This window comes from Equus asinus, chromosome 2 (genome assembly GCF_041296235.1).
Source record: "Equus asinus isolate D_3611 breed Donkey chromosome 2, EquAss-T2T_v2, whole genome shotgun sequence".
NCBI classification, from domain to species: domain Eukaryota; kingdom Metazoa; phylum Chordata; class Mammalia; order Perissodactyla; family Equidae; genus Equus; species Equus asinus.
This window is the reverse complement of record NC_091791.1, coordinates 75691717-75701941: the sequence shown is the minus strand read 5'-3', so window position 1 is coordinate 75701941 and position 10225 is coordinate 75691717. Positions and strand designations below refer to the sequence as shown.

Genomic DNA, 10225 nt, shown 5'->3' with positions numbered 1-10225 from the left:
AGAGGCCACAGAAAAATGACCTCTCCTGCTGCAGCAGGATGGCAGGGTCACTCCTGCCACAGCAGCCCAGCTGAGGTACCCAGGAGGGGAAGCAGCCTACAAAGCCAGTGGTTGCTATGGCAACAGCTTCTCCACTCTGGGGCTCACATCTCTTCCTTCCTCTTCTGCATCCAAAAGGAATCTGGGGCTCCACTTTCCAAATTCTTTTAAAAGGAGAGGTGCCATCCAGGTTAGAGATGTCACAGAAACAACCTAGCATTCCTTTTTCTTCCCAGAAGAAGAAGAAATGTGTGCTTTTCTTTTTCAAGGAGATTGGGAAGGACAAGAAGAATATTCTTCAGACAAAAATATCCAATGAAAAGAATCATAATGTTGGTGGAGGCATGAGCAGTGGTTGAGAAAGGAAGATGAATTTCCCCATCTCCTTCCTCGGAAATCAGTATCTTTCTCACCTTGAAGCAGTAGCAACATTCAAATTGGGATTTTTAGAAACACTTGGGAAATTGTCATATAATTTCTTTGAAAAATCTTGACAGAGAACAGCATGGCCATCTGGGAGTCAATGTCATCACAGACAACGGAAACTTAAATATAAGTGTTGTGCCAGTAACTCTTGTTCTCAGCAGTGACCAGTTAGCTCCCTTCCCTGGCACCAGCCTTGCCTTTACTTTCTGCCCCTAACCCTTTAGCTCCTAATGAGTTTTGGGAGCCTGTACTCCCTGCTCACTGGCTGGGTACATCTTGCTTGATGACCAAACACAGTGTTGCAGGAAAACTATCACAGAGACCTCAGAACTGCATGTCATGAGCTGCTCATCGCTGATGCAGTGGAACAAGGATGCTTCTTCACATGAGAAGGTGAGGACATGATGGAGGAGTGTAGTGCAATAGAGCGTATCTTGGAGCAGATGTGCCATGACAATGGAGTACTTCAACAGAAGAAGCCTTGTCTCAGTAGCTCCCAGGGCTGTGCTCAGAAGAAGCTGCCTGCTCCTGTTAGCTGGCATAGTATATGGACAGCAAGATCGCATGTTAGGTGGGCTTTTGTCTACCAGGGGAGGCAGAGCCAGAATTGGGGGCTGGGAAATGTGGTTGTTTTGTTCCGTCTTCTCCTCTCTGGGGTTTCAATGTCAAGGCTGCCATGTAGCCTTGTTGTGGTCTGAAACATTCTGGGCTATAGAAACAGGGCTTTGCAGCCAGGGACACTGGGAACATGGGGTGCATATTTACCCCAGAACTGGGAAAACAGGCTGTGACAAGCGAGTTTCTTTTTCCTCTCCTTTCCCCTCAGCCCACAGCAAGCTCTCAATTTTTTGGAAGACAGTAGTTACAAGAGTAGGAAGCCCTGCCACCCATGAGGTGACTCGCATGTGTGCCTGGCCTCAGGAATCATGGTAGCTTGGTGGGCTCAATGCTGTCAACTGGAACAGAGGCAGAGGCTCCTTTATGTAGCCCTGTGGGTAGTGCCACACAGGAGTGAGCTGTTGGTTGCATGACCAGCACTTCAGAGAACATGGCCCATGACACGTTAGTGAGAGAGACGCATTCCACACTGCAGACCTTCAGCTTACTATTGAGATACTACAGTCAGATACTTTGGAAAAGTGATTTATCGAGGGGGAGTGAAAGAGGAAGAGAATGTTCATTGAGCTATGATGTAAGAGTGAGTGCACAGGTGCCATCATCCCAGATTATCTTTCCTAAATGAGCTAATCTGTGAACTTCTGTCACTCCCCATCACTCTCTCATGCCAGCATGGAGCCTCAGGAAAGTGGAGTAAATCCTGGATTTACAACTTATACCATGTTGTTGAGCTCCCCAATGTCTCTGGTCTCCAGCTTCTTCTACAAAATGGTTGTGCTAAAGCAGATCGACTCTAAGACTTATGTCTTTCCATAGGCTAATAATTCATCAATGATATTAAATGAAGGATAGAAAAAATTAAATAAAGCTAAACTTTCACTTGAGAGATCTTCAACAATAGATTTGTTCCCATTTTAAAATATTTTGTTGCAGCATTTGGAAAGAGCAGGGGCTTTGGATTCAGGCATATCTAGTTAAGTCCCACTAATGTGACCTAACCTTTCTATGCCTCATTTCCGCTTCAGTAGTAGAAGTGGTAGGGGCAACCCAACACTCACGATTGTTGTGGGGAGAAATAAAAATACAGAATTTCGGTGACTAGCACAGTACCAAGTATTAGTAAAGTCCTCAACTAATGACGATGATGATGTTGATGATGATTTGGACCAGAGAACTTGTTGCATGTTTTAAGGAGAATATTCAAAGAGAATATTGCTAATATTACCATTATGTTTATTTACCAATTGATAATATTGTAAAACACAAATGTTCCATAACTAGGAAAATTTCAATCACACTGTCTACTGATCAAGCTATATATAAGAGCATATTAATGATCATAATAGTCAAATTAGACTTTGAGGAACACATTGGAAACCTTGGCATCACATGCCAAGTGAGTTACATGCTTTATCTTACTCAATTCTCACAAAAACATGAACACATAGACCCTAGCATCTTCATTTTACAGAGGATGAAAGCGAAGTTTTCAAAGGTTTACTAGCTTTCCATGGATGACCCATCTCTGAGGGGTTAGAACCCAGTATTGAACTCAGGTCCTTCTGATTTAAGAATCAACTCACTGGAGCACTTTACTATCTACCTATTCTCCTTGGATATTCAAGTTAGTTGACCTTGTGCTCCCCTAAAACTTCAGTGCTTGCTGTGATCTCTTTATTGTAGGTTAAGGCCAGCAGGTGGTGCTGCTGTGCAAAGAGATGCCCATGGAAATGGGGAATGGAACAACTGTCCAAGAATTCACCTTGGAAGGGTTGCCTGCTGTCCAGCATCTGGGAAAGTTCCGCTTCCTGGTGCACCTGCTGGTGTCCCTGGCGTCCCTTGTACACAATGTGGTCATAGTCACCATCACCTGTGCTGACTCCTGCCTCCAAACACCTACACACTTTTTCCTCAGCATTGTCTCCTTCCTTGAGTGTTGTTTCACAAGTACTCTTGTTTCTAAGTTGCTGGTCATCTTCCTTTTAGGCCAGCAAACGATTTCCTTTCCTGGCTGTTTCATACAAGGCTTTGTTTTTGTATTTCTAGGAGCAGCAGGTTTCTTCCTCATAGCAATGATGTCTCTGGATCAGCACGTGGCCATTTGCAAGCCTCTGCATTACCTGACCATCATGAACCTGAGGACCTGCCTCCTCCTGGTCACTACCTGCTTTGCTTTGAACTTGACTCTCAACACTAGTCTGGCAGTGAAGGTTTCCCAGCCATCCTTCTGTGGTCCCCATGTCATCCCTCACTTCTTCTGTGACCTTGGCCCCCTAATCCATCTCTCCTGTTCTGACACCAGATCTGTTGAAGTGTTTGCCTTTGTCCTCACTTTATGTATCCCTTCAACATCCCTCATCATAACCATCTTTGCATACAGCAAGATGGTAGTCACAATCATCTGTCTCCCATCAGCCAAGGAGTGATGGAAAGCTTTCTCCACCTGTTCATCTCACATCATTGTCCCCTCTCTGACGTATGGTAGCTGTGTCTTTATATACGTGAAACCAAAGCAAACAAACAGCCTGTACTCCAACAGAGAGGCTGCTCTTGGGAACACGGTGGTGACCCCACTGCTGAACCCTGTCATCTACTCTATGTGGAACAAGCAGGTCCACCAGGCTCTGAAGGAGATAATGTTCAGAATGAAAATATGAAGATTAAAAAAAATCACATGGCCTTGGATTGGAAGTCTTCAGAGAACCATGCGTCTTCATTCTGGCTGATGTAGCTCTCCACAGAGTTCCCAGCTGAGAGTCGCTGGTAGAGCTTGCTTGATCTGTTTGCATATCTCTAGCAAAAGGGAATTCTCTATTTTTTCAAGGCTATGTTTTCCCTTGGTGTGCATAACTATCTTCTCCCTAAGTATTCCACATGTTGATGACAATTAATTTTAATAGAAAAATCCTTTACTGAATTTATATTCTTCCCTCTGATATAAACAATGTGCTTGAAATCCAAAATTTAGTAATTTATACTCTTTTTATTTCATTCATCTCTAGCCATACACATAGTTCAACATAATTAATAACTATTTACCAAAATGCATTAAATAATAGAAGTTTATATATTAGGTTGTGGTTACGAAGGAAACAATGGAAATAGTAGCAATGCTTGTGCCCACATTCTTCCCACACCTAGCCCAAGGAAATAATGGTCATAGCACCCTTCACCTTGGGATATATATGGTTTGCATCATATGGGCTCTTAATTGCTGTTCTCAGCCCTTGGTTTAGCTACACACGTATTCATCATTCCCGTGCTGGAGAGAAATAGAATTTTTTCAATCTCAGACCATTCTCTGAGGAGAGGGAATAACAATAGCATCCCACAGCTGACTAATGCTCCTGTTTTTCTAAATTATATACTCTAGATCCAGCCCCTCAGATGCATAATTCATAGTTATGATTGGTTCTTATCCTAAAACTGTTACTACAGAATGTGCACGTATACCAGAGGAAGGGACCTGAATCTGAATCTTTGGAAGAAATCATACAAGTATGGAATAAGAATAATTTCTTCCAAAGATTCAAGGTGATGGAAGTTATTTGCAAGTTATTTGCTTATCTACTTCATATTAGTAATGAAAATAATTTAAGCAAATCAAACATTTTTTTCCTGGTGGACTTGTGTTGTCAACTACAAGGTTATCTTTTCATTGATAACCTATTTTAGACCTAACTTTTCCATTATCTCAATCCTTAGCCTTTGTGTGCTTTCAGCTCCTAATTCCAGGATAGAAGTGTGTCTGTTTTTTCTTGAGAGAAAATACCTCTGAAAAGATTAATGCAATTTTTATTTTATTTTGTTTGTTTTTTAACTCGAACTCTGAGGTCGGTTAATTACAAATATGTTTTATGAAATATGTTCTACACCATGATTGGATCATACTTGGCCTTCAAATTTCTATTATAAAGTTCAGATTTCATATTACTAACAATGAAGAACGATCAACATTCTCTAACAAATCACAGACACGTTATGATTAGCTACAGATAGTACATAGCTGTGGACATTGTATGAAAAAGAGATTGGAAAAGCCAAGATCAGAGTAGGAAAGTGGGTACAGAGACTGTTACATAAATTGGGAGAAAGACAATGATGGTTTAGGGAAGTGACAGTGGGAATGGAACTCAAGGGGACCAATAGTAGACTCTGAACAATTTCGCAATGGACAAGCCCTGGGTTCTAAGCCTGGTGCTGCCTTCAACTAACTGACTGACTTCCCAAGACACTTAAGTCACCTTATCCATAAAATGTGGAGATTGAGCCAGATAATCTCTAGAGTCCAGTTGAAGGTGACGCATGGGGATAGCATCAAGATGCTGCAGGAACATGGAAATAATATTCCACTGTAAGAGTTCAACTACTGAAAAGTATATTGAAATGGTTGAGGTTTAGCAACTGTAGGAATAAATTAAGTAATCATAGTCAGACTACAAAAAGAGTATGAGCCTCTTCAAGGTTTTAATCAAGATTTGATAATAATTTATTACACATAAACTAGTCAAATGCACTTTATATGACTTCAAGATAAAGTATGAATGAAGAGTGAGCTTGAAAAATAGAAAAATGATGACCACAAATCCAAAACTGAGTCCACGAATCCAGGTTGCTTATTATGAGCCATAGATGGTACCCAATGAAAGATAAACTCTGATGTGGAGATAAATGCACTAGATTCTGGTGCTGTAAAACATTTTATGGATAGAAATCCCCTCAACTAGTTTCACACTGAAGATACTTCCAATCATAATTTTTTAACTACTTTATTGAAGTATGATTGATATACAAAAAGTTGTAAATATTCAATGTATACAACTTGATATGTTTGGAGATAAGTATGAAATCCAACATCAATATCAATGCCATGTGATAGATAGAAACCTATCTATCACTTCCAAAAGTTTCTTCCTGGCCCCTCTGTTGTTTGTTTGGGTTTTTTTTCTTATACGGTAAGAGCACTTGTAAGCTCTACCCTTTTAGAAAATTTTTAAGTAGACAATAGAATATTGTTAATCATAGGCCCTGTGTTGTACAGATCTCCAGATCTTATTTTATATGACTGAAAGTTTGTACCCTTGATCAACACTTCCTTATTCTACTCCATACCCAGCCCCTGACAACTACCTTTCTACTCTCTTCTTCTATATGTTTAATTAGATTCCAATACATAAGTGAGATCATGGAATGTTTGCCTTTCCATGTCAGGCTTATTTTACTAAGAATAATGCCCTCCAGGTACATCCACGCTTTCACAAATGGCAACATTTCCTTCTTTTTTAAGGTTGAATAATATTCCATTATATGTATATACTAGGTTTTCTTTATGAATGCTTCTGTGGATGAACATTGAGGTTCTTTCCATTTCTTGGCTATTGTGAATAATGCTGCAACAAGCATGGGACTGAAAATATCTCTTTGATGTACATATTTCAATTCCTTTCCCTAAATACTAAAAAATGTGGTTGCTGGATCAAATGTAAATTCTACTGTTAATCTTTTGAGGAAACTCTATACTGTTTTCCACAGTTGATGCACCAATTTACATTCTCATTAACAGTGTACAGGGTTCCCTTTTCTCTACATCCTTGACAACCCTTCTTGTCCTTTGTTCTTTTGATCATAGCCATCCAAAGAAGTGTGAGATGATATCTCGTTGTGGTTTTGATTTACATTCCCCTTAGTGATTTTTGCATTTTTATTAACGATGTTGTTCATCTTTTCATGCACTTCTTGGCCAATTGTATGTCTTCTTTGGAAAAATGTCTATTCAGTTCCTCTGCCCATTTTTTAATCGGACTGTTTGGTTTTTTGTTGTTGAGTTGTATGAGTTCTTTATTTTTGAGACTGTATAAAAGAGGTGATTTTGGAAGACACAGGAATTTTCCATTTGGACAATGAAAATGGAAGGGATTTCAGGTTGGTCAACAGCATTTGTAAAGCATGGAGTTATAAAATCATGCGGCATACTTTCATATGCTTACAGGTGAAGGTGAGATGGAGAAGAAATAGAAAAGATGAGCTGAAGGCATAGGCAGATGCTGTAAGTGATATCAAATACCATGTGCAGGAGGAGAATTTTTCAGTAGTAGGAAAAAAAAAGCAAATAAAGGATAAAACCAAAGGAGAGGGACAATTAGAAATCCCAGGTGGTTAAATCCCAGAAGATTAAAGTGTGTGATTTTTCTATAGTGGTAATTTCAATATCTCTTTTGCTGAAGTTGTATAGGAAGATTTTTTAATTGCCAAGCAATTATTGTTTATAAAACTGCTACTAATTTCTAGTTTTTGTACATTTTGAATGGAGAATGTAAACTCTATATCTTATTTAAAAATTATTGATGTCTTCTTCATTCTTTAATATGGGCCACAGGTACATGCAAGGAAACTATTTTTTGCTCTTTGTAAAGAATTCCCATGTATAGAAAGTCTTCATGGTTGCAACTCATTAGTCTCCATAGAAATTTGAATTTTTCTCCATGTTTTTCTGGACATCTTCAATGTTGTTTGTTGAATGTCATTAAAGCCTTCTCTGATAGACAAAAACCTAACCTAGAAAGAATATGAAGCTAACAATTGACAGAAGACACAATCTAACACATGCAGGGTTTGTGGTGTCCTGGCATGTGGACATGTACCTATTAAACCAACTTCATCATTTATAGGCACATCCTGCAGAACTTTTCACCAGTAGAAAAACCCATAGCGTTAGTACTTAAACTTCAGAGAACATATCTCTTAGTAAAAATTGCTAAATAATGTTTATGTGGGAAATATTAATATTTTCAACTCCAAAGCTCAATACAACATTAAAACAAAATTATACGCGAGAAAAGGCCCAAATTAAAATACAAAGATAAATGTTTGAAAAGCCACAGAATGTCAACAGAGTGGTAGTGTTTCTTGGATTTTCTTTCTTAAAGGTCATGTTAGTGCAGAGAAGCAACAGTTTGCCAAGAATGACATTAGTTTTTTGGAAATCATGTAGCAAAGTTTTAAGCATTTTGTACCCTAACATGATGCTTATTATTTATACAGAGACATTTTTACTGTGGTTTAGAAAACTAGTTGGAGGTGGGACTAGATTGAGTACTGATTATAGTTTTCCCACTTAAAATAATGGGAAGTAGGACCCCAGTTTGTGTTTTCACTAACCTCATCTGATTGTCTATCATTGTGTGCGTGTGTATGTAGAATTACTATGTCTTCTTGGTGATTTCATTCATTTATCACTATAAATTTGCCTTTTTATCTCTGAAAATACACTTGACTGTGAAGTCTATTTTTTTATATACTACTATAGTCAAACAAGCTTGATGTTTGTTTGAAATTTCTACTCCGTTTGTGTATTTAAATGTTATTCCTGTAACCAAGTCATAGTAAGGTCTTCCTTTTTACCTAATGTAGTAATCTCTCTCTCTCTCTTTTAATTCAAGTGCTTAGTCTATTTACATTTAATCTCATTATTGTAAAGTTAGATTTAACTCTACAATTTTGATGTTTCCTTCTATTTGTCCCCACCATTATATATTCCTTATTTTCTCCTTTCTTTTTTTGAATTAATGAAGCATTTTTAATATTCCATTGCAATCTGCTTTATTGTCTTTGAAACAGCTTTATTGAGGTATCATTGATACAAAATAAAATGGACATATTTCAAGAGTACAATTTGATAAGTTTTGACACATTTAAACATTTGTAAAATCACCACCACAATGATTATAATGAAAATATTCACCAGCCCAAAAGTTTCCTGCTGCCCCATTGTGATGATTCCATTTTATCTCCTTTGTTGGCTCCTTAGCTACAACTCTGATTTTTATTTCAGTGGTTGCCTTGGATTTATAGTATACATCTTTAAATTATCATTGTCTACCTTCAAGTGATATTTTACCACTTCACATATCATATAAGCAACTTGTAATAACATACTTCCATTTCTACTCCCTCAGACTTTATGCTATTCTTTTCATACATTTTCCTTATACATATGTTATAAACCCCACAGTGCATTGTTACTATTTTTGTTGACAGAGTCAATGATCTTTCAAAGAAATTTAAATTATTTAAAAATACCCTATATACCTACCCCATGGTTACTATTTCTGGTGCTCTTCATTCTTTGCATAGATCCATATTTATATCTGGTATAATTTTCTTTCTCTTGGAGGACTGCCTTTACCAACTATCATTCTGTAGATTTGCTGGTGATTAATTCTTTTATCTTTTGTATGCCTTCATTTTTGAAAGATAGTTTCATGACTACAGAATTCTGGGTTGGCAAATTTTTATTCACAGTCCTTTAAAAATTGTGTCATTGAGTTCTCACTTAGTTATTTTCAAAGAGAAATCTTTGGTATATTTATCTTTGTTCCTCTGTATGAAATGTGTCTTTTTTTCTTCTGGCTGCTTTGAAGATTTCTCTTTATCACTGGTTTTGAGCAATTTGATTAGTATGTGCCCTGGTATAGATTTCTCCATGTTTTTAATTGATTTCCTCCATGACAGAAAGATAGCCAGCAACTTAGGAATAACAGTGGTTATAAGCAGCATTCAACAAAGGAGAAACTGCTGAGGAAGAAGTACATAGGTGTCTGGAGGTGATGGTCAGCCCAGGTGATGGTGATTATGAGTATGTTTCCCATGATGGAGGCCAGGTACTCCAGAAGATGCACCAGGAAGAAAACCTTCCTATGATGCTGGACAGCTGCAAACCCCTCCAGGGTGAATTACTGGACTGCTGTCCTGTTTCTTGCATCCTTCATCACTGACGTTTCCATTTCTTCAGTCAACTCTCTTTGAGCTATTTTGCAGGGTGTCATGACTGAAAAGTGAAGAAATCAATTTCATTAAACGTATAAATTAATGTAGGCATGGTGACTAGATGTTATTTTAAACATTATATTTTATGTGTAGTTTTTGCCCATTATTAAGTGAAAATAAATAATTTTTATCTTTGAATATGTTTATGTTAAATGCAGCCTAAACTCCTGGATAAATAAGAACTGTGCATGTGGCTTCAGGTTTTCATAAATGATAATGTAATTTTAACAGTGTTAGTCATTTTCTTATATAGTCGATCGCCAAGATGGAAAAAAAGTCCTTCTTTTAGTGATATATCGGATCATGCAACACATTC

The 10225-nt window shown here is 37.9% G+C and overlaps 1 pseudogene; it reads left to right on the top strand.

Annotated features, from left to right (window-relative positions):
• The first annotated feature begins 2472 nt into the window (after positions 1–2472).
• LOC106842909 (olfactory receptor 2AP1-like) lies at positions 2473–9908 on the top strand (annotated as a pseudogene).
• Positions 9909–10225: the final 317 nt, after the last annotated feature.